Source organism: Spermophilus citellus (assembly GCF_964194105.1).
Source record: "Spermophilus citellus genome assembly, chromosome: 17".
Lineage (NCBI taxonomy): Eukaryota > Metazoa > Chordata > Mammalia > Rodentia > Sciuridae > Spermophilus > Spermophilus citellus.
In genome coordinates, this window is record NC_138199.1 from 2,430,878 (window position 1) to 2,450,021 (window position 19,144).

Here is a 19,144-nt window from a genome sequence, read left to right on the forward strand (position 1 = left end):
TTTTGTGTCTTTTTACACCTTTCTCAAAACTAAAGGTAGGTGTTTGCCTCAAAACATGAAATTCTTGTGACCTGGGGAGGGGATTTGGCCTCTCTCCCGTCCCCCACTTTTCACGTGGGGATTTGGAGCAGGAGTGCAGTCACCCTGGCCCCCAGCGCTGACCTTCTGGAATTCCATTCCTGCTCACGTGGCCTTGGGTCAAGTCACAGGACCAGCAGTGCTCTCCTGGGCAGCGTCCTGGCCGCCCACCCGCACGGCCCGCCCCCTTCTCCTTGCATGCCTGCAGTCCCAGGCCGCTCACCACCGCCCATCACCACTCACCCCTTCCATTTCTGGGCAGCTCGGCCTGTTAGCAAGCTCTTCCTTATATGGAGGTGAAATCTTGTCTTCCGGTTTTTCTACCCTTCTTCAGCTCCCTCTCTGAACCCCAGTTTCTGGGTCTGCACCTAGGAGCCCCTCACATGGCCTCCGGGAGGTCATGAAGAGATGGGCACATGGTGGTGGTCACTTGGCATGAGGGTCAAAGTGGGGGTGGCCTTCGGCTTGACCCGACAGCAGAAGCGAGTAGGATTTCTCAGTTCCATGTTCAGATCATCACTGTGAAATTGGAAGGTGATCCTTCAACCTCTCCACGGACCAGGAAGAAGTGACAATCATCAGGACGGACGTTTCTCAAGGGCTCACAACATGACAAACCCCACGATGACTTCTGAGTACCTCCTCAACATGAATTAGGCCCTGCTATTCTCCCCCATTTTAAAGGTGGGGAAAACTGGGGTTCCAAAACACGATGTGAAGTATCTGGGCGTGAGTCTCTTGGCACGTGTCTTGGGAGCTGTGTGAGTCAGTTTTTTGTTACTATAATGAAACACTGGGGGCAGACTACTTTATAAAGAGAAGAGGTTTATTTTGGCTCACGGTTCTGGAGGTTCAAGGTTCAAATAACAGGGCATAGGCTCTGGCAGAACCCCTAGGGACCGCATCATATCGTGGTGAGAATATGTATCTGTGTCTCTGTGGTCCCTCTCCGTCACCTCATAAAGCTACAGGGGGGGCTCTACTCCAATGACCTAATCTAGTCACTTCCCCGAGACCCCACCTCTACACGCCATAGTGGGATTAAGTTTCTGCCCTCTTTGTTTTGTTATTGAGGTTCTGGGGTTGGAAGCCAGGGGTGCTATACCACTGAACTACCTCCTCATCCCTTTTCATTTTCTATTTTGAGACAGGGTCTCCCCCAGTGGCCCAGGTTGGCCCTGAACTTGCAATCTTCCTGTCTCAGCCACGGCACCCAGCAATTTCCACCCTCTTAATACTATTAATATAAAGACTCTGGGATTAGATGAGTTCGTGGTTACAGACCATAGCAGGAGCGTTGTGGACTGTCTAAAAAACACTCCACCATCAGCCTGTCCACCTCAGAGGTGGACAGACACAGGAGCAGAAGCGAATACTCGTGGTTGGTTGGGCCTGGCCCTGGGCTCTGTGAGTTCACAGGGTGAAAGAGCCTCAGATCTGCCCTCAGGTGTGCTGGGATGGTAGGATTCTCCAGCTCTTGGCGACGTTGGGGGGCGACAGCCACCTCGCCCTCCACCTTTGGGGCTTCAGTGTGGAAAACTTCTCCATCTCTCTCCTATCACCAGCTGCGAGGAGAGCCCTAGGCCCAAAGCAATATCCCTCTTCTCAGCTCCAGAAACAGGGGCCCAGAGGGGGTGCAGAGGTGCCCAGGTAATAGCCATGATGGGACGGTGCCGGGACTGGCCCAGGGGACAATCAGGAGCCGCACCTTTCCTGTTAGGGGGTAGGGAGGATGGGAGCGGTCACTTTTCCACTCAGGACACTCTCTAGGTATCCAGAGCTGTGCTGGGGATGGAATGCAGGGCCCTTGTGCATGCTGGGCAAGTGCTCTAGCACCAAGCTACACTCCTTAACCCTATCTATCTATCTATCTATTTATTTATCTTTGGTGCTTGAGAGCAAGTCCCAGGCCTCACCCAGGCGAATCAAGGTTCCTTTTCGATCAGCAATTTCTTTTTTTTTTTTTTTTTTTTTTGTAGTGGTGCTGAGGATCGAACCCAGGGCCTCATGCGTGCTAGGCGAGCGCCCTACCACTGAGCCACAGCCCCAGGCCTTCGATCAGCAATTTCTCTCCCATCTTTCCAGAGCCCATCTCTGCAGATTCAGGCTTTGACATTCACAGGGTCCCTAGGCTCACCCTGTCCCCAAAAAGCTGATGGAGCTCTGAGCGCGGCTCCTGCTGGGACGTCCTTGCCTTCCTAACCCCCCCCCCCACCGCCCCGTCCAGAGCTGAGTAGATGAAGCCCTGTCCGAGGCAGGTGGAGGCTCTGAGGGGCTGAGCCGCCCCTGAACATCCAGGTACTCAGGTCCATGTCCTCCGGTTACCTAACTGTTCTGAACACTCCAGGTCAGCCCAGTCTTGTCCCATTTTGCAGATGGCAGACTGAGGCAGGGGCCTGGGTCTCCCTCAGCAAGGAAGGAGCTGAGTAAGTCATTGCCAGAGACTTAAAGGCATGTCATCACACGCCAGGGCGAGAAGGAGCTGTAGCCGCCACTCAGATAAAGCTAGGGGTCCTCACCTGGGGACCAGGAGGACCCCGTGGTCAGCATCCCCTGGGACCCATGGAGAACTTAGAAAGGGGCCAGAGGGTCACTGGAGGAGCGGTTGAGCCATGCAAGATCCCCACAGCCTAAGGACTCCTATTGTTGGGGTCAGGGAACAAAAGATGTGCGAAGGCAGGTGATTGACACCTACGTGTGCATGTGTGTGTGTCTGTGCATGTCCCTAGGTGTGCATGTCACATGTCTCTGTGCGCATCTCTGTGTGTCTGAATGTAGAGTGTGTGTGCCCCCAGGAGGATGCATATTTATACACAGGCTGGCAGCCCCAGTGTGCAGGTGACATGGGCCCCCAGGTCTCGGTAGCCCTCCAGCAGTGAGCACACCCCGCCGCCGGCTCTCTGGTTCTCTCTGAAGCAGTCAGAGGAAGCCGAAGGGGCTCACGGAGGGCTGGGGCTGCCCTCAGGCTCCACAGAGACACAACCAGGACTCAGTCCTGGGTGCTTTCCTGGTCTCCTTTCAGGAGGAGAGGAAGTGGGGGTGTGCCGTCATTTCCATTCTTGGGCACGTGGGGCTGAAGGACTGTCCAGGTGAGGAGGAGCAGGTGTCCTGGGAGCCCTGTCCAGTGGCAGGGGTGGGGCCTTTGCACTTGAGTGCATGTCTGGTTGGGTGGGGGAGTGCGTGTCTGATTTTTTAAAAAAAATATTTATTTTTTAATTATAGTTGGACCCAATACCTTTATTTTATTTATTTATTTTTATGTGGTGCTGAGGATCGAACCCAGGGCCTCGCACATGCTAGGCGAGCGCTCTACCGCTGGGCCACCACCCCAGCCCCGCGTGTCTGATTTTGTGCTTACTATTTATGTGTGTGTGTTGTGCGTGTGTGTATGTGTGAGTGTTGTGCTGTTGTGTGTGTACACTGAGGTCTGAGCCAGGTGTCTTGTACTGGGGTATCTGTGTGTGTGTCTGGCTGCACACCCTGGCCGAGGGGCCACTCTGGCCCCTGGCCAGCTGCCCCCATCTGGTGCTGCTGGACTTCTTCTTTAGGAAAATGTCAGAAGCTGCAGGCTCTGTGGTCACCCCAACCCTGTGGCCTCAGCACCAGGCAGGTGCAGGGTTAATAGTGCGTCGCTGGGGTGGGATGGCGCTGAGCTGGGCCTCTCCTGGCAGTCCCGAAACAGTCCCTGGTGGCCTGCAGATCATCACCACTGTGGGCCTGCACCAGCATCTGTGATCAGGCTGTGGCCGGGTCAGCAGCCAGGTGTCAGTCTGTGACGAGGCACTGTGGCCGGGGGTCAGAAGTCCACATATGGCAGAGAGTAGGGGTCAGCCTGGGGCTGGGACTGGGGTCAGGGATCGGAATGTAGCCACTGCTGCTGTGGCGAAGGGTCAGTCTGTGGCTGGGGTGGGAGTTCAGTCTGTGTTGGCGCCAAGAGTCCTTCAGGCCTCAGCCACCTGGCCCAGGGGTGGATCTGGGCCCTGGGCACCGGGGCAGGGGGCAAAGCAGGCGTGTGGCTTCGCTGTTCTGTGGCTGTGACAGAGACCCCTGGTCAGGCCAGCTGTGCTGTCATCAGAACCAAGGACAAGATGTGCTTGGGACTAGAGAGAATGCAGATCCTGTAAGACTCCTCTCCCTGTGAGACTGAGAGCTGGGCCCACCTCAGTGACTCGGCCACGCCTCTCCCCTCCTCTCCCCACCTCCCTTCTTCATCTGCTCTCAGGCTCTCCTCCTCCCTCCCCACCTCCCATCCATCTGGCCTTCTCTGTCCCCTCACCCCCTGGCCAGTCTCCTGCTATGGCACCGGGACCCTGCCACTTCTAATTCACTCAGACGCTGAGGCTGAGAAGGGGAGGTGAATGCTGTGCCAGGGGAGGACCCCCCAAGACCCCAAGAGGAAGGACTGACCGCCCTGGTCACCCTGGAGAAGGACGCCATAGAGGCTGTGGAGATGAGGCCACAGACCTGCAGGGAGACCCCGTGACCCGTGAGCAGGGTCCCACCCGGGTGGCTGGAGGGGGGGGCCTCGACTCACACTCGGTCCGGCGTGAGCCTAGAGTTTCATGGGCCTCCTCCGATGGCCTCCCACTGGCTCGTAAGGAAGGATGGACGGACAGGTGGCAGAGAAACCGCAGACAGAGGAGATCAAAGACCACTCAGATCAAAGGCAGCAGAAAGAGCACTGGTCCTGGCCCGGCCACCAGCATTGTCGGGTGGACCCCAGTCCGGGGAAGAGATGGAGATGTGCCCCAGCGCGAGAGGTGGACAGCAGGGCGGCCTTTCTACCGTGAACCTACTCCCGGGGCATTCTGGCTTATCCTCCAACCTCTACTGCCAGCCCCTGGGGTTTGGAGAGGAAGGGGGACTCCGGGGGGGGGGGACATGCAGGCTATTTGAAAATGTGCCCAAAACTTAAAGAGAACTTGGATATTTATACTCCTGATGGCTCCCCACCACCGCCCCGCCTTCCACTAGCTGAAATATGAAGTTCTTTGCCTTCAAAGAAAAACATGTTTTCTGGCATCTGCTCGGTTTCACATGGTAGCCCAGCTCCCCGAGGGAGCGTGGGGCGTCAGAGTGTTCTGACGGGGACAGAAAGGCATGGGGCTGTGATTGTCAAATGCGCCCCCCCCCAGCCCCAGTGAAGGCAGTCTCCGGGTGGCCCAAGCAACACCACCTGGCACACAGTGGATACGCCAAAAGGAGAAATTTGCGCAATCGATGATCTTGGTTGGTCTGGGAGACAAAACTGGATCCGTGGGAGAGGGAGGTCTGGCAGCCCCAGCCCAAGTCAATATGCTCATGAAATGGGTGGGCTGAGGTTTGCACGGTAGGAAGGTGACTGGGGAGGGTCACCTGCGGTGTACCCCGTCAGGGCGCGGTTCCCGGTGCATTCTCTAAAAATGGGGCCTCTTGGGCGGTTGAAAGTTAACCGATTAGCATGAAGGCTTTTAAATAATCCCCCCTCCCCCACAGTGAGGGCCACTCACGGCCTCCTGGCTTCTGCTCTGGCTCAAGTGTCCATTCTCTTCATGGAAGCCAGGGGGCGCTATGAGGACCTAAGGGAAATCATGTCCCTTCTCTGCTCAAAACACTACAAAGACCCCACATCTCATGTACTGTAAAAGATTTAGTCTTTATAGTGGTGTACAGGGCCCGATGGGTGTGGTGGCCTTTTGCCCCCTTTCTGTCCCCAGTTTCTTCTGACTCGCCACATTGCTCACTCCAGCTCTGCCTCAGGGCCTTTGCCCATACGGTTGCTTCCACTTACACAGCTCCCTCCTCCCCCAGGTATTTACACTCTTCCTACCTTAATCTTTCAAGTTGGTTGTCAGATATGAGTTCCCTGACTACCCAGTGTCAACATGGCCCTGCCAGGCTCCCAGCCTTCTTCCCTAGCTTTATTTATTTGTTTTTCCACAACATGCCTCACCTACATGTAACATTCTATAGTCACGCACCGCATAATGTTTTAGCCAGTGACGGACCACATATGCCACAGGGGTTCCATAAGATCACATCTCCTAGTGTCATTGGTAGCCGTCTCACTTTGTGTCAGGACACTTAGTGATGTTCACACCGTGACAAAAGAGCCTAAGGATGCTTTGCTAGACTGAACCACAGGACTAGACATCATCTCCTTATCCAGTCTGTTTCTTGTCTGTCCCAAGACTAAAATGGAAGCATTGCCCCCTTCCTTGATCTGAATCCTCAACATAAAAACAGTGCCTAGCATGTAGTAGATGCTCAGTAAATATTTGCCAACCCAATGGATGAATCATTCCGCCACACTCCAAGTGGGTGAGCTTGGGAAAGTCAATCATCTGCACCTGTCTGTCACCCAGTCTCTGAAATGCAGCAGGTGACTGGTGGGGAGGAAGAAGATACATGGAAATTTGAAATTGCCACCCCTATTCAATAAGTTGGTTACAAGCCCAATAAAACCTCCCCCCCCCAAAAAAAAAATGATAAAGGAAAAACCTGGCCCACTTTATGACCCCTCACCCATTCCTCCAGGCCTGTAGACTTGCAGTCTGAGGGTACCAGCCCAGGTCTGATTTTGGATTTGAGTTCGCATCTGGTATGGGATGGAGTCCATAGTCCTCTTCTCCACTCCTTGCCCACCTGGTGACCCCCTGGCTAACCCTGTCCCTGGTGGCCTGTCAGTGAACCTTGTCCTCAGTTTGCATTCCTTCTGGTGCCCCCAGCCTCCCCTACCCTTCCTCTACCCTTCCATATCTCTAACGCACTTTGCATGAAAGCAGCTATTCAGAGCTAAAGGGCAAACAAAAGGGGACCTGCCCAGACCAGGACCCTTCAGAGCGCAGCCCCGCCTCACCAGGAAGTGCAAGGCCTTTTGAGACCTGTGAGCAGCCCCCAAATGCCCCACAGATCTCTCCTGAGCCAAGCAGCAGGGATCCCCTCTCCCCCGGGGCAGGGTCCACATGGTAGAAGTTGGAGTTAGATCCAGGGAGAGCAGAAAACCCACCCGCCTGCCTGCCATGCTGTCTCTCTCCTCTGCTGGTCCTCTCCTCCTTATTGATGTCATTTGTGCTGTGTGCTGGTGCTGCACCGTGACCCTGTGGAATCCCGCTAATAGGGTCTGATAGGACAGGAAGAAGTGTGGGGGCCATGCAGACCTGAGTGTGAATCTTGGTATTGCCACTCTGTCTGTTCATTTAATCAATACATATTGAGCGACCCAGGTGCCATGTTGGGCAGAGGTGACCAAGGCCTCTGTTGAATCGTGCAGTCAGGTGGGATGGGATTGTCTTTACTTGGGTCCTTGGCATGAGCCTGGGTTTCACCTCTCAGGGACGCACCGATCCCAGCTTTTTCGTGCTGTCCTGTGACCCCTCTGCAGTGACACTTATGGAAGGGCCTTGGCCAGGTAGGGGAATCCATCCGTCCACCTTTGACAGCCGTCTGGGATCTGGACTCCTCTGCCACAGGACTACCTTAAGAAGCTCTAGGGAGCAAAAGAGAGACCTGCAGAACAGTTAGATGCAGGGCGCTGCTCTCCTCTGTGACAAGGCACCCCACCACCATTCTATGCCTGTAGACCCCCAGGACATATCCCCAGAATCCATGAAAGGTCCTTGGAGGGACTCAGGTGAGTCATGTGACCTGTCCCAGCTGTGAGGTTCTCCATGTCCCCACTCCAGTTTTCTCTAAGGGGGGGCTGTCAATTTAAAGAGGAGGAGCCCAGTCCCAGTCAGGACCGGGGCTTGCTTCAGCAAGATACAGAAATGGGAACCCGCACCATTCCCACCGTGGAGACACCAAGAAGCAAACAAAAAAATACCCATGAAATAAACACATGAATAGGTAAATTCTGCAGTGCCTTAGAAAGTTGGTCCAGGCAAAGGGGGACCAACATGTGCACAGGTTCTGAGGTGAGAAGGTACCTGTTGAATTCAAGGAATAGCGAGGGGTTCCACAATGAGTGAGGGTGAAAGGGTGGGCCACGAGATCAGGGAGGTCTTGGGGGCCTGATTGGATGGGGGGGGGGTCCCATAAGCTACCAGGAGGACTTTCTCCCTCTGATCCCTCAGACAGGAGGGAGGTAAGTTTGTCCATGCCCTCCAGGACAGACAGCTAATCCAGGATGTGCCAGGGGTTAAGGGGTCCATCTATGACGGGGTTGGTGGTCCCCAGCAGGGGTTTGGGTTTTCTGCCACCAGGCTCAATGGTGCCCACAGTGGGCCTTCTCTTGGCTACCCCAGCAGCTTCAGGATCCAGTCACCCTTGTTCCCAGTCCCAATAATTAAAGGTGGACACTAAGAAGCCCTGTTTTAAAGATGGGGAGTCTTGAGTCCAGAGAGGAGCTGGGGCTGCCCTGGGTCTTGGGGATTCACTTCTGATAGAAAGGCTTGCTCGTTAGGCAGCTGCTTGGGGGGCAGCACTAAGGTCTGGGGAGGGTGTAAGATGCATCATGGCAGTGGTGCCCCACATCTGGCTGCAAGATGCTGATTCCCAGGCAGAGGCTCTGGGCATTCTGAGGACTCTATCTGGGATACAGCCCAGGAATCTGTTCCTGTTTGACAGGTTTCCGAGTAACTTTCAGTTCACTGGGGTTCTGATGATGCCTCTGTGTCATCAGGCCCTTACAGTCCTCAACCGGTGACCTGGAGGCCAGCGGGGACTAAGCCTCAGGCTTCAGGGAGGGCCAGGAGGAAGGTACCCACACCCACCTGGCACACAATTTTGGGTGCAAGCCCTAAGTGTGAAGTGATAGAGGTCCTGGGGTGTGCTCCTCTCCTGCCAAGCAGGAAGAAGTTTAAGTAGGGACCTAAAAGAATGTGACTGCCTGACCAACGGGACAAAGTGGGGGGGGGGAGCCCTGTCAGTGTGATCCTTGCATGGATAATCAGATGGATGGAAAGAAGAGTGGTTGGACGGATGGATGGATGAGTGGCTGGCTGGCTGGCTGGATGAATGAATGAATGGAGGGATGGAGGGATGGATGAATGAATGGTTGTTTGGGCCGTGAGCAGCCTAAAAAGGGGCGGGCTAGAGAAACACTCAATCACAGCCCTGGGGCTAGGTGACCGCCAGCTCGCGCCCAGAATCTGGCTTTCCGCCGCCCGCCCGGGGCGCGTAATTATGTGCCCCTGGGGCGCTGGAGTGACTCCCCATACTCGGGCGAACTGGGGTCGCGCCACTGCCGCCCCACACCACGCTCTGGCCTTTAGCGCTCGGGCAGGCCTCTCCTCGACCGCAGTCCAACCCCAAGGCCCCCAGTCTTCTTTGTCTCGACCTAGTCCTTGGCTCTTTCCCGGTTGCGACCCGCCTCTCTGGGTGGCCTTACTCGTGTGCTTCTGGGCTCTCCGGGAGTCTTCCCTGCTCTTCCCATGGCCGTAGGCGTCTTCCCCAGCCAGGCAGGGGCTCCCAAATCCTGTGCCTCTAGGACCTTGGAACCGGGAAGTGGCAGGATCTCCGCCGAGCTGCGTCTCTGGTGCGGCGAGGGGAGCCGCGGAAAGAAGGCCCCCCCTTTCCCTCCGCCTTCCCCTTCCTCCGTTACTACACGTCGCGCTGCGCCTTGACCCCAACGCTGCTTGTTCGCGCCTTAAGCGGTTCTTCTGCGGCGGTGCGATCCCCGACGCCACGAGGGCTAGCCCCCGCCCTCCAGGCCTCAAACCCGCACAGAGAACACAGCCCCACGGCCGCCGGCGGCTACAGACCATGGCCTCTGGCCAGCCCACAGACCGCACAGGCGCACTGCCCCTCCATGCGCAGCCCACAGCCCCGCACAACCGTCAGCCCACTCGCAAACAAGCCCGCACGGGCACAAGGCTCCCCCGGCCCCACGCAGGCACAATCCCATACACACACGCACAACCCCACACAGGCGCAGTCCCACCCACGCAGCCACACTACCCCCTACAAACAATTGCACACAAACACACCACTCCACGCAGGCACCGCATCACTCAGTCCCGCCGAGACCCAGAAGCACATTCACAAGCTAGTATCCAGCTGCCCCCCCGCCCTCCGCAAGCCCCGTGACATTCACACGCAGGGTAAACCAGAAATCTACAGCCACACTGATCCACACAAGGACCTCAACGCACAACCAAAAGCTTACCCGCGGGCTCCTAAGTCACTGAAAAATATTAAAGCGTTCTGTCCCTCCCCTTCGCTCTTTGACGCGCGCGCGCGCGCGCGCGCACGTGTACACACACACACACACACACACACACACACTCACTCACACCCCCAGTCCCTGAGCGCCTCGGAGCCTCGCAGCCGGTGACCCCGAGCCCCAGCGGTGAGAGCCGCGGGAGCGTCTCCCCGGCGCCCCCTCCTCCGGCTGCCTCTACAAGCTCACCACTCCTCCCCGCCTTCTCGTTCCCCGCCCCTCCCCCTCCCCTCCCCTCCCCCGCGTCTGGGGCGCGGGCTGCGCGCAGCCAAGCCCCCTCGTCGCGCGCCCCTCCCCGCGCGCGCCCCGCGACCGCATCGCGCTCGCCGAGTGGATGCGGCCACGGGGCCGTCTCTAATTACCTCCTGTCCCCCGGCGGCCCGTGAATAATGGCTACTGAGGGCGCTCGCAGGGGCTGCTGAGAAGGAAACGCGGGGCGCGGGAGGCGCGGCGCGCGCGGGAGCGCGAGGGAGAGGAGCGAGCCCCCGGCCGCTGCGAGCGGCGGGCGGAGAGAAAGGAATCGTGCGAGCGCTCACATTTTTTTCCTCCCAAGGATCTCATCTGGCCGCCGCGTTCTGGAAGAGGAGAGGGGGAGAGCGCGCGCGAGAGGAGAACAGAGACGGCGGTGGAAAGGGAGACGGCGAGACGCGCAGCGCCGGCGCCCCGGAGACCCAGGAGGAGCCCGCAGGTATTGTTGGTGGCGGAGCATTGTGTCCTCGGTAGGCCGTTCTGGGCGCGAGGGCTCCCTGAATCCTTGGCCCGCCGCCGTGCTCAGACCTGCCCCGAGTCCTGGGTTGCCGACTAGGGTCGCCACCCGCCGCGGCCACCCTCCCGCCGCGCCGCGATCTTGGCTGGAGTTGCGGATTTGCCTGATTTGGGGTTTTCCACGCTGGTGAAGGGAATCGGTCTCAGGAGAAGGAATTTCTTTTTTTCCTTTAAAAAAAATTTTTTGGCCGCAGTTTGGTTGTGCTGGGGATTCCCCCCTCCCTTTTTCTCCACAATGCATTGGTGAGCGGTCTTGGCGACAGTGGCCCAGGCGGAAGGCTTGGGGCCGAGATGGTGGGGCTGGTGGCCGCGGAATGGGAGGTGAGGAATGCTGGAGAAGGAAGGAGTTCTGTTCAAGTTCGCCATCTGCGCCCCGGAGCTGGTCGAGCCAGGGAGGGCGGTCCGCGCACCCGGTCCTGCTCCGGGCAACCGGTGGGAAACTTCCCGGGAGCGCGGCCTCCCGGGGGACTCGGCGCCCCCGACGTCTCCCGGCGCTACCTCCGGCCGCCGGGGCCCCTCCTTGCCGCCCTCAAGTGTTTAAGGTCGCGCTTTCCCCACCCCCACCTTCCTCCTTCCCCCAGCGGCTTCCGGATCTGGACAGAGCAGCTTCAAACACTTCCCCCGGAGACCCCTCCCCATTGCCCGCACAGAGCTTTCCCGGACCCCCCCTGCCCTGCGTCCCCGTCTCGCGCGCGGCGGAGTGGCCCGGCTGACAATGAAATCTCGCGCCTCTGCCGTGGGGTGGGGAGAGGGGGTCGTGGCTCAGTCCCTCCTGGGGCCGCTGACCCTGGGCCCCGGGCAGGGGGAGGGGGAACACTCTGGGAAGGGTCTTGTTTGGGTTGGAGACGTTGACGTGGGATGGCGCCAGGACTGGGGGCACGCGGGGGAGGCGAGGGGCTGGGGTGAGCTGCCGGGGGTCGTGGATTCTCGACCCGCTAGGGCATGGCGATTGGCAGTGGCCCTGGGGCACGTCGAGGGCCCCCTCTAACCTCAGCCTCCTCCCCTCCTGCACAATGCGGGTTTAGAGAGGTGATCCCGAGGGTGATGTGCTTGTGTGACGAAGTGTTTGTCTCCTGCGATCCACAGCAGACACGGCTGCTCGGATGACCCGGAGATCCGGAGGCCTGTGCCCCTCCCTCGGGGGTGGGCAGATGAAGGGGGAGAGCAGTGGTGGGAACAACTTTTTTTTTTTCCCACTGGGGTCATGGGAAGGGAGGGTTAAGTCAGAGAATTTCTGGGGACCGCAGTCATGAAGGGGGGGCACGGATTTAAGGGGGGGGTCTGCCGGATCAGAGCCTTCTTGGCACTCACATCTCCTAGATCCTTTTGCTTCTTTAGGGGTGAGCGAGTGAGGGAGGTGTAGAGGTGTGGGGTAGCTGGACATGGGTTGGTTTTCCTGAACCCCTGTTCATGAAAATCAACCTTCATTGGATTCCCAGGCAGGCAGCCCAGGGGTACGGGTGACTCCTCCCCTTTCTTTTTTTTGGGGGGGGGACAAATCCTGAGACCTCACGCTCTCAGTCCAGGCTGGTGAGAACAGTTTTCTTCCTACCTAAAAAGAAGATTCCTGGGGGAGTGGGGAGGCATCCTGAAGGGCAGGGGGCTGGACTGTGTTCAGCCTGTTCTCTCCTTCAGTCCAGGAATGGAAAGAGTTAACCCTCCCCCAGAACTCTGTCAGCCCCCCACACAGCAGGGACACATGGTTGGACCCTCTGACATGCTAACAGCGTGACACAGGCTGACAGGAGTGAGCAGATTCCAGACCCTGTACCCCCCTTCACAGCAGCCAAACAGGACCTGGCTGGGTGGTTCCTTGTTGGGGGACTTTGAGGGGAGGCGGAAATCAGAGCTCAGAGAGCCTCTCACAGCCAGGCTGTGGACTTGTGGTCCAGAGGGAAAAGGGGGTCACCAGCCAGGTCCCCTGGGAGCTGAAAGGGTGCCGGGGACTGTGAGGTGGAGGAAGAGAGAAGCCCCGTCAACCTTTTGACTAGGTTCTGAGGGCTTCTGGACCAATGGGTTCCTTTGCTAATATTTGCTCAGCTCCCTACCCCTACCCTCACCACCATCCCAAGGCCTGGCCCTTAAGGGTAACTTTCTGACCCCTTGGTTGGACTGAGACCCTAGCGGTGGAGGGATAGCTGGGGGAGGGTGGCCGGAGGCAGGATTGATAGCTGCCCATTCCTTGGCCCTGGGGCACAAGCCCTTTTAGCCTGGGTTTTTTGATGCCACCTTCTCTTCTCCTGGATGGTAATCTCCATTTCTGTAGGTGAAAGCAGTTCGCTGAGAGCCCCCCAGGGCCATGCACACTGCGGACACTCACAGTGTCCTCTGTTTGGCAGGAGTGAATGGATTGGTACCGAATGAATGAATGGATGAATGAAAAGGGAAAGTTTTCTCAATCGCAGGCATCTAGTCATTGTTTAGAAAAAAGAAGTGTTTTTTGGATTTGTGTGTTTTAAAATGGGGTTCCCAGAGAACCTGAAAAATGGAGAGAAACAAACAAAAAGGGTTATTGACAGCCCTAGCGGGCTCCAGCGACGCTAACGTTTTGATGTGAGTCTTCCCAGGCCAGTTGGACGTGGTGGTTGGTCGGTTTTTTAAAGGCTGTGTCGTCATTCCCTATATTCACATGTATATCCTGCCTTTTTTTTTTTTTTGCTGGTGACAGCACCAGCCTTTTCCTGTTTTGTAACCAACTCTTCATAAACACCACAGCTAATGTCTTCAGGCTTTTCCAGTCGAGTGGATGTACCATAATTTACTTAATATTCCCCTTTTGTTCAACATTCTGGATGCTCCTGACGAATGATGTCGTGGATGTGTTTTGTGAGAGAGCCTTTCCTTATGCTGAAGACGATTTCCTCAAAATGCTGTGCTTCTGGTGCCCACAGCTCTGACGGGCCTGCAGAGCCTGGAAGGAGAGCGCCTCTCTTTTTTTCCCAGGATAACTGGGACACCGTTCTTCCTTCCCCACAATCTAGAAACTTCCACCCGAGCCCAAAAAGGAGCATTGGCGATGAAATCACCTGTCCGACTTCCCTCCTTTGACTGAGGAGGAAACCAGAACTCAGAGAGGGGAAGTGAGTCCCCAAGGTCACACAGCAGTCACTGGGCTGTGCAGCAGTAGCCAAGAACCAGCTACTAATCTGCCTTTTTTTTTTTTTTTTTTTGCCTCTGCAAATGGTCCCTGGTGGTCCTCTAGTCGGACCATGCCCATTTCACAGAGAGGGGAACTGAGACCTCAAGGGAGGAAAAGCACCAGCTGATTCTTAGAGGTACCAAGGCATTCTGTGTCATATGCACTTCTGTGTTCTTAGACCTGGGGCCACCCATGGGCTTCCTGTCTCTTTTCACAGCTCCCTTTGCCATTCCATTTTCCATTTCTCCCCCCACCCTTTCTTAGTGGAGCTGGGGGTCAAGCCTGGTCAGTGTGCATGTTAGGCCAGGGCTCTACCTGACCTCCATCCCCAGCCCTTGCCATCCCCGTTTCCAGAGGGAAGAGCTGAGGACCCAGAGTAGATGCAATGAGAGGGGGTGGGCTGCTGTTTCCAAGGGACCCTGGTGGTGCCTCTTGTGCCTCAGTTTACTTGTTCAGGAGCCAGGGGCAGGTGTTGGCACAGACCCTGTGTGTGTGGTGTGGGGGAGTGGGGAAGGACCCAGAGCATCTTGAACTCTTCTTCAAGCCTGTGATCGGCCCCTGAGGCCCCCTGGGGTAGAAGGAGAGGAGGACTTGGAGAAAGGTAGACAGACAGAGATTCAAATGCTGGAAGGAAGAAAGTGGGGGAAGGAGAAAGCAGGAAAAGAGAAGAGTTATGTCAAAGTAGAGAGAAACATGCCCCCCCCCCCGCTGGGTGACATTACTTCCAGCAGGGGTGGGGGGCGCGTCAGAGCTGGCCGGGACTGGACACTGTGGATTGGGCTCTGCAGCTGTTTGGGAGACAGATGAGCAGCATCTGGGGGTCAGAAGGAACCAGACTTAAGTGGGTGTCATACATAAGACCAGGGGTGGTGGCTTCTCTGTTCTCCGAATCCCCTGTGGGACAGGAGGCAGGGCACTCCAATTCAGGGGCTTAGGGATATTTGTGGGGTGCAAGGGTAATTGTGGCTCTGAGTCCCCATCTGAGGACAGAGTCTTTTTGCTCCTTTCCCTGATGGCTTGCCAACCGTCAAGGTTAGGAGAAACCCTGCTATGAGTGTGTCAGTATTTGGACATTTCTGTGATGTGTCTCTCTGCAAGCAGGTGCTCATGTGTGTGTGTGTGTGTGTGTGTGTGTCTGTGTGTGTGTGTCTGTGTGTCTGTGTCTTGGGGGGATGACTGTGTGTGCATATGTGCGTGTCTTTGTGCTTCTGATTTTTTTTTTTTTTGTATATTTCTTAAGGGGTCTGTCTGTGTCTCCCAGCTCAGGCATGTGCTGTGCATACATGCCTGTGTGTTTGTCTAGGCGAGTCTGTTGTGTTCCCTGTTGTCCTCTGCCTGGGGGTGCATGCACATGTCTGGTGCATCTCTGATCCCACTTGTGCATTTCAGGGGGGTGTGCCCCAAGCTTGTGTGTGTATGTGTGTGTGTGTCTGTGTGAGCACACGCTTCCCTCCTAATGGCCCCACCAGAGATCCAGGCACCAGACTCTTGTGCTCTTCTCAAGGTTGCGGCTGGGTGGCTTAAAGCAGGGGACAGCCTTTGGCTGGGAAGGTTGGGCTGGGGGAGGGAAAAGAAAATCTTAAAAGACCATCTTTCCTGTGGTCTCCAAGGAGATCAGCCTGTGAAATGATCCGCACGTTAATTAAAAACGATTATATCCTGATTGAGCCATTCCTGCTCACATCCCCCAGTCGGGGAGAGAATGAGACTGACACCAGAGGATGCAGGGTGGGCCCGGGCCACCACACGGCACAGCCAGAGTGAGCCCCCAGCTCACAGTGGGGGCAGAGGCTCGGAGGGCACGATGCAACGGGGTGTCCAGGGCCATCTGTCCAAATCAGATTTGAGCTCCTCTTTTGAATTTTCAGGACTCTTCTCCAGGTGGAGTCTGAGGTCTTAGAGCCTGGTGGCAGCCATCTCGGCCACATGGGTCTGCACTTATGTGCCCAGCACTAGGCCTTGTTGTTTGAACCCTTCCTTCCTGTCTGTGTGTGTGTGCGGTTCCAGTGTCCCAGAGAATGGACATGCTTCAGGTCTTGCAGCCAGACTGGACCCAGTTGTCCGACCTTAAGGCCTAGAGCCCATTCTTAGCCCCCAACTGTCCCTAAACTCCTCAGCAAGACTCCTGAAAAGCTGGGGCTCACAAGGCCTTTTCATTTTCCAGGGCCTCTGAGATCGTTCCTTTCTGAGATCTAAGCCACACTGGGCAGCTGCAAATGTCCTTTTTTTTTTTTTTTTTTAATGGGGAGCCGGGTGACTCGTTGGCCTGGAACGGCTCTGGTCTGACTCATGTCATCTTCACCAGCCTCCCTCCCCACACCCCGCCCCCCATATTGGTTGATGATTCTGCAGATCAGCCACAGGTGCCCCTGAGGCCTGCTGGGTACCCTGTACCCACACTCCTGGGCACATATGCCAAGTCCTGTCTGGAAAAAGTCCAGACCTGGTCACACTGTGCCTTGCCACCTTGTCTTAACTCCTCGTCAACCCTATAAGGACAATGGTGGTAGATCCATGGAGTGACAGACACTCAGGTAAATGGGTGAGCTGGCTCTGTGTGCCCAGCCCCTACCCAGAAGCAAGATCTCTGGCTGTCAGCGAGGGCTTTTTCTGCCTCTCTGAACCTCAGCTTGTCTTTTGTGCACTGAGGATCATAACTTTTTGCTGACAGAACTGCCAGAGAGTAAGGAAAATCGAGTCAAGTTGGTTCAAGTGCCCAGAGGGGCTTGCTCGGGCGTCCATTTGCCGCGTTGAGGATATGTGTGTGTGGCTACAGCAAGGGTGTTGAGTTTGCTGGCTTCTGGGGAGAGAGACGTAGCAATCCAGTGCTTTCTAGGAGACGGTCTGGGGTTCTGGTGACTCATCTCACTATGAACCCGTGTGGGGCTAGTATCTTCACCAGACCCACCCAAGGTTATGTCATCCAAGGTAGAGTGTTTGGGGGAAAAGAGGGGATGATCCTGCTGGACTGGGTCCCAGTGAGGTTTCCTGGACCTGGTCCCACATTCTCAGAGGGAGGTTGACCAAGGAGTAGGTTTGAAAGCAGGAAGTAGTGTCATGAGGGGCAGGTAGAAGGGGAAATATCAGTGTCTACCTCTTCTCCGAGGGCAGAACTGGGAGAGAGGGTAGGCAGATTTCTACTCTTGTCACCAAAAGCCCTTTTGCCCTGAAGCCCGCAGAGGCCCAGTCATCCGTTAGGTCCCACCTCTCAGGAGTTTTTTTGTGACCTTGGTATCTGCCGTCCCTCTAACTCTCCCTCACCTGCCTTCCCTGGGGCCTGAAGTGCCTCCATTTGTCACTGCCATGGGTCAGAGCGTTGAAGGCCCTGCTTAAAATGCAAACATGTTACCTTGGAGGAGGGATCACAAAAAGACTCATGTTTGTATAATGCAAGGGCCACCAACCCCCCCCCCCCCATGCTCTGCATAGCCGGGCAGGCGATGCGGATGAGGGCCGGGAGCCTGCTTTGGACCTCCTGGGTCGTGGCAGCAGCTCAGCCAGGGTGACACACTGGAATGCAGCCAGGGTGCCTGTCACTCACTTTTTCAGGAACCAGGTGTCAGATGTTCCCATGACATGTCCTGGTTTCTATATGCTGTCACCTCATTCAGCAACACAGCTACAGGCCACATTGGGACCCCATGCCACCGTTGTGCAGCCTCTGACTTAATTGCTGTTACCCAGGGCTTTCCACCAGAGTCTTGCACTGCAGGTGGGGCAGGGGTGGCAAAGCTCTCTTGCACAGCTTAGGCCTGTGAGGCCCTGGCGGGGCTGGGGGATCAGATGAGGTGCCCTCCCCAGGATCAAGAAGGGGCCAAGGCACAGGGCGAGGCTTTGATGGCCAAAGAGATTTGAGGGACAGAGGTAGAGAGAGACACTTTGCTGATGCTGTCCTGCTGTGGACCTGCTAGCTACAGGGGCCTGATTCTGGGTTGGTTTATATCACAGGGCGTCAGGCCTGAGCGCCGCCCTCACCATGTGTGGCCAGGCCTGAGTCCCCCACCCCCATCCCGGCGTGGCCAGAAGAGGCCATAGGAGATGGTGTCTGGGGAGGCAGGCCCAGAGAGCCACTGAGTGTCAGGTGCAAAGCCAACCAGCCTCATGCACATTCACACCCAGCAGTGAGGATGTGGGGGCAGAGGGGGTTTGGGCCAGGTTGAGGCTGGTCAGCCTGACCCTGCTCCTGACTCAGGGTGGCGGGTGCTGAGCCAGAACTCCTGGGCATCTGTCTGATCCCTGCTTCGCATCACAGGCCGCATTTCATTTCCTCAATCCTTCAGCCCTTACAGATAGCCTCCATGGGTCTAACCAAGAGGCCCTGCCCAGGGAGAGTCCAGCCAGCATCCTGGAGGAAAGGACCTGGGTCCAGCAGTGTTTTGTGCAGGAGGAAGGCTGTCTGCTACTCCCAGCACCCCCGAAGGCCTGGGGCCTGAACAGCATGGAGTGTGTGCTCTGTAAGCAACTCTAGAAGGTTCAGGAGAGCAGGGAGTCTAGAAATGACTCTGGGGGCCTCCATGCCATGAAGGGTCCTCCAGGCAGGGAACGTGGCTATGCCACATGGGACCACTGAAGAGAGGAGCCAGGAGGATGGGAGGGGCCCTGTGTGGGGCTGCATGATCTCAGGCTACCCATACTCTTCTTCAGGCCCCCCCCCCCTGCTTTCCCCCTGAGCACTCTTGAGTCTAACAGGTGGGGTGTGGATGGGACAGGAACTTCCTCCTGGGGGCCCAGGCAGAGGGAGGCAGGGCCTGGTCCTGATTCCCACACCCCCTACCTGAGCCCAGAGCAGCTCAGCCCAGCCCAGCCCTGCAGCACCAGGAGCCCTGGGAGGGATTGTTAAGTCTCGAAGGAGGTGGTGGTGGTCCTCTGGGACTAGTAATTAAAGCCCAGCAGATTGCAATTCCCTAAAAGAAAGCCTGGCATAGAGGGAGGAATAGCACCCAGGGCCGGAGCAGGGGCCCAGGAGAGGCCCAAAGCTTCCTCTGCACGAGGCCTCTGGGGTGCCAAGCCCCGGAACCTTA

General features: G+C 56.7%; 1 protein-coding gene across 1 annotated transcript in view; it reads left to right on the forward strand.

Moving 5' to 3' along the window:
- The window catches only part of RAI1 (retinoic acid induced 1), a 115,529-nt gene that overhangs the window by 29,438 nt on the left and 66,947 nt on the right, over positions 1-19,144 (forward strand). The window contains exon 2 of the mRNA XM_081270811.1: positions 10,773-10,907. The gene's annotated coding sequence lies outside the window, so the exon portion shown is untranslated. The remainder of the gene's footprint in view (positions 1-10,772; positions 10,908-19,144) is intronic.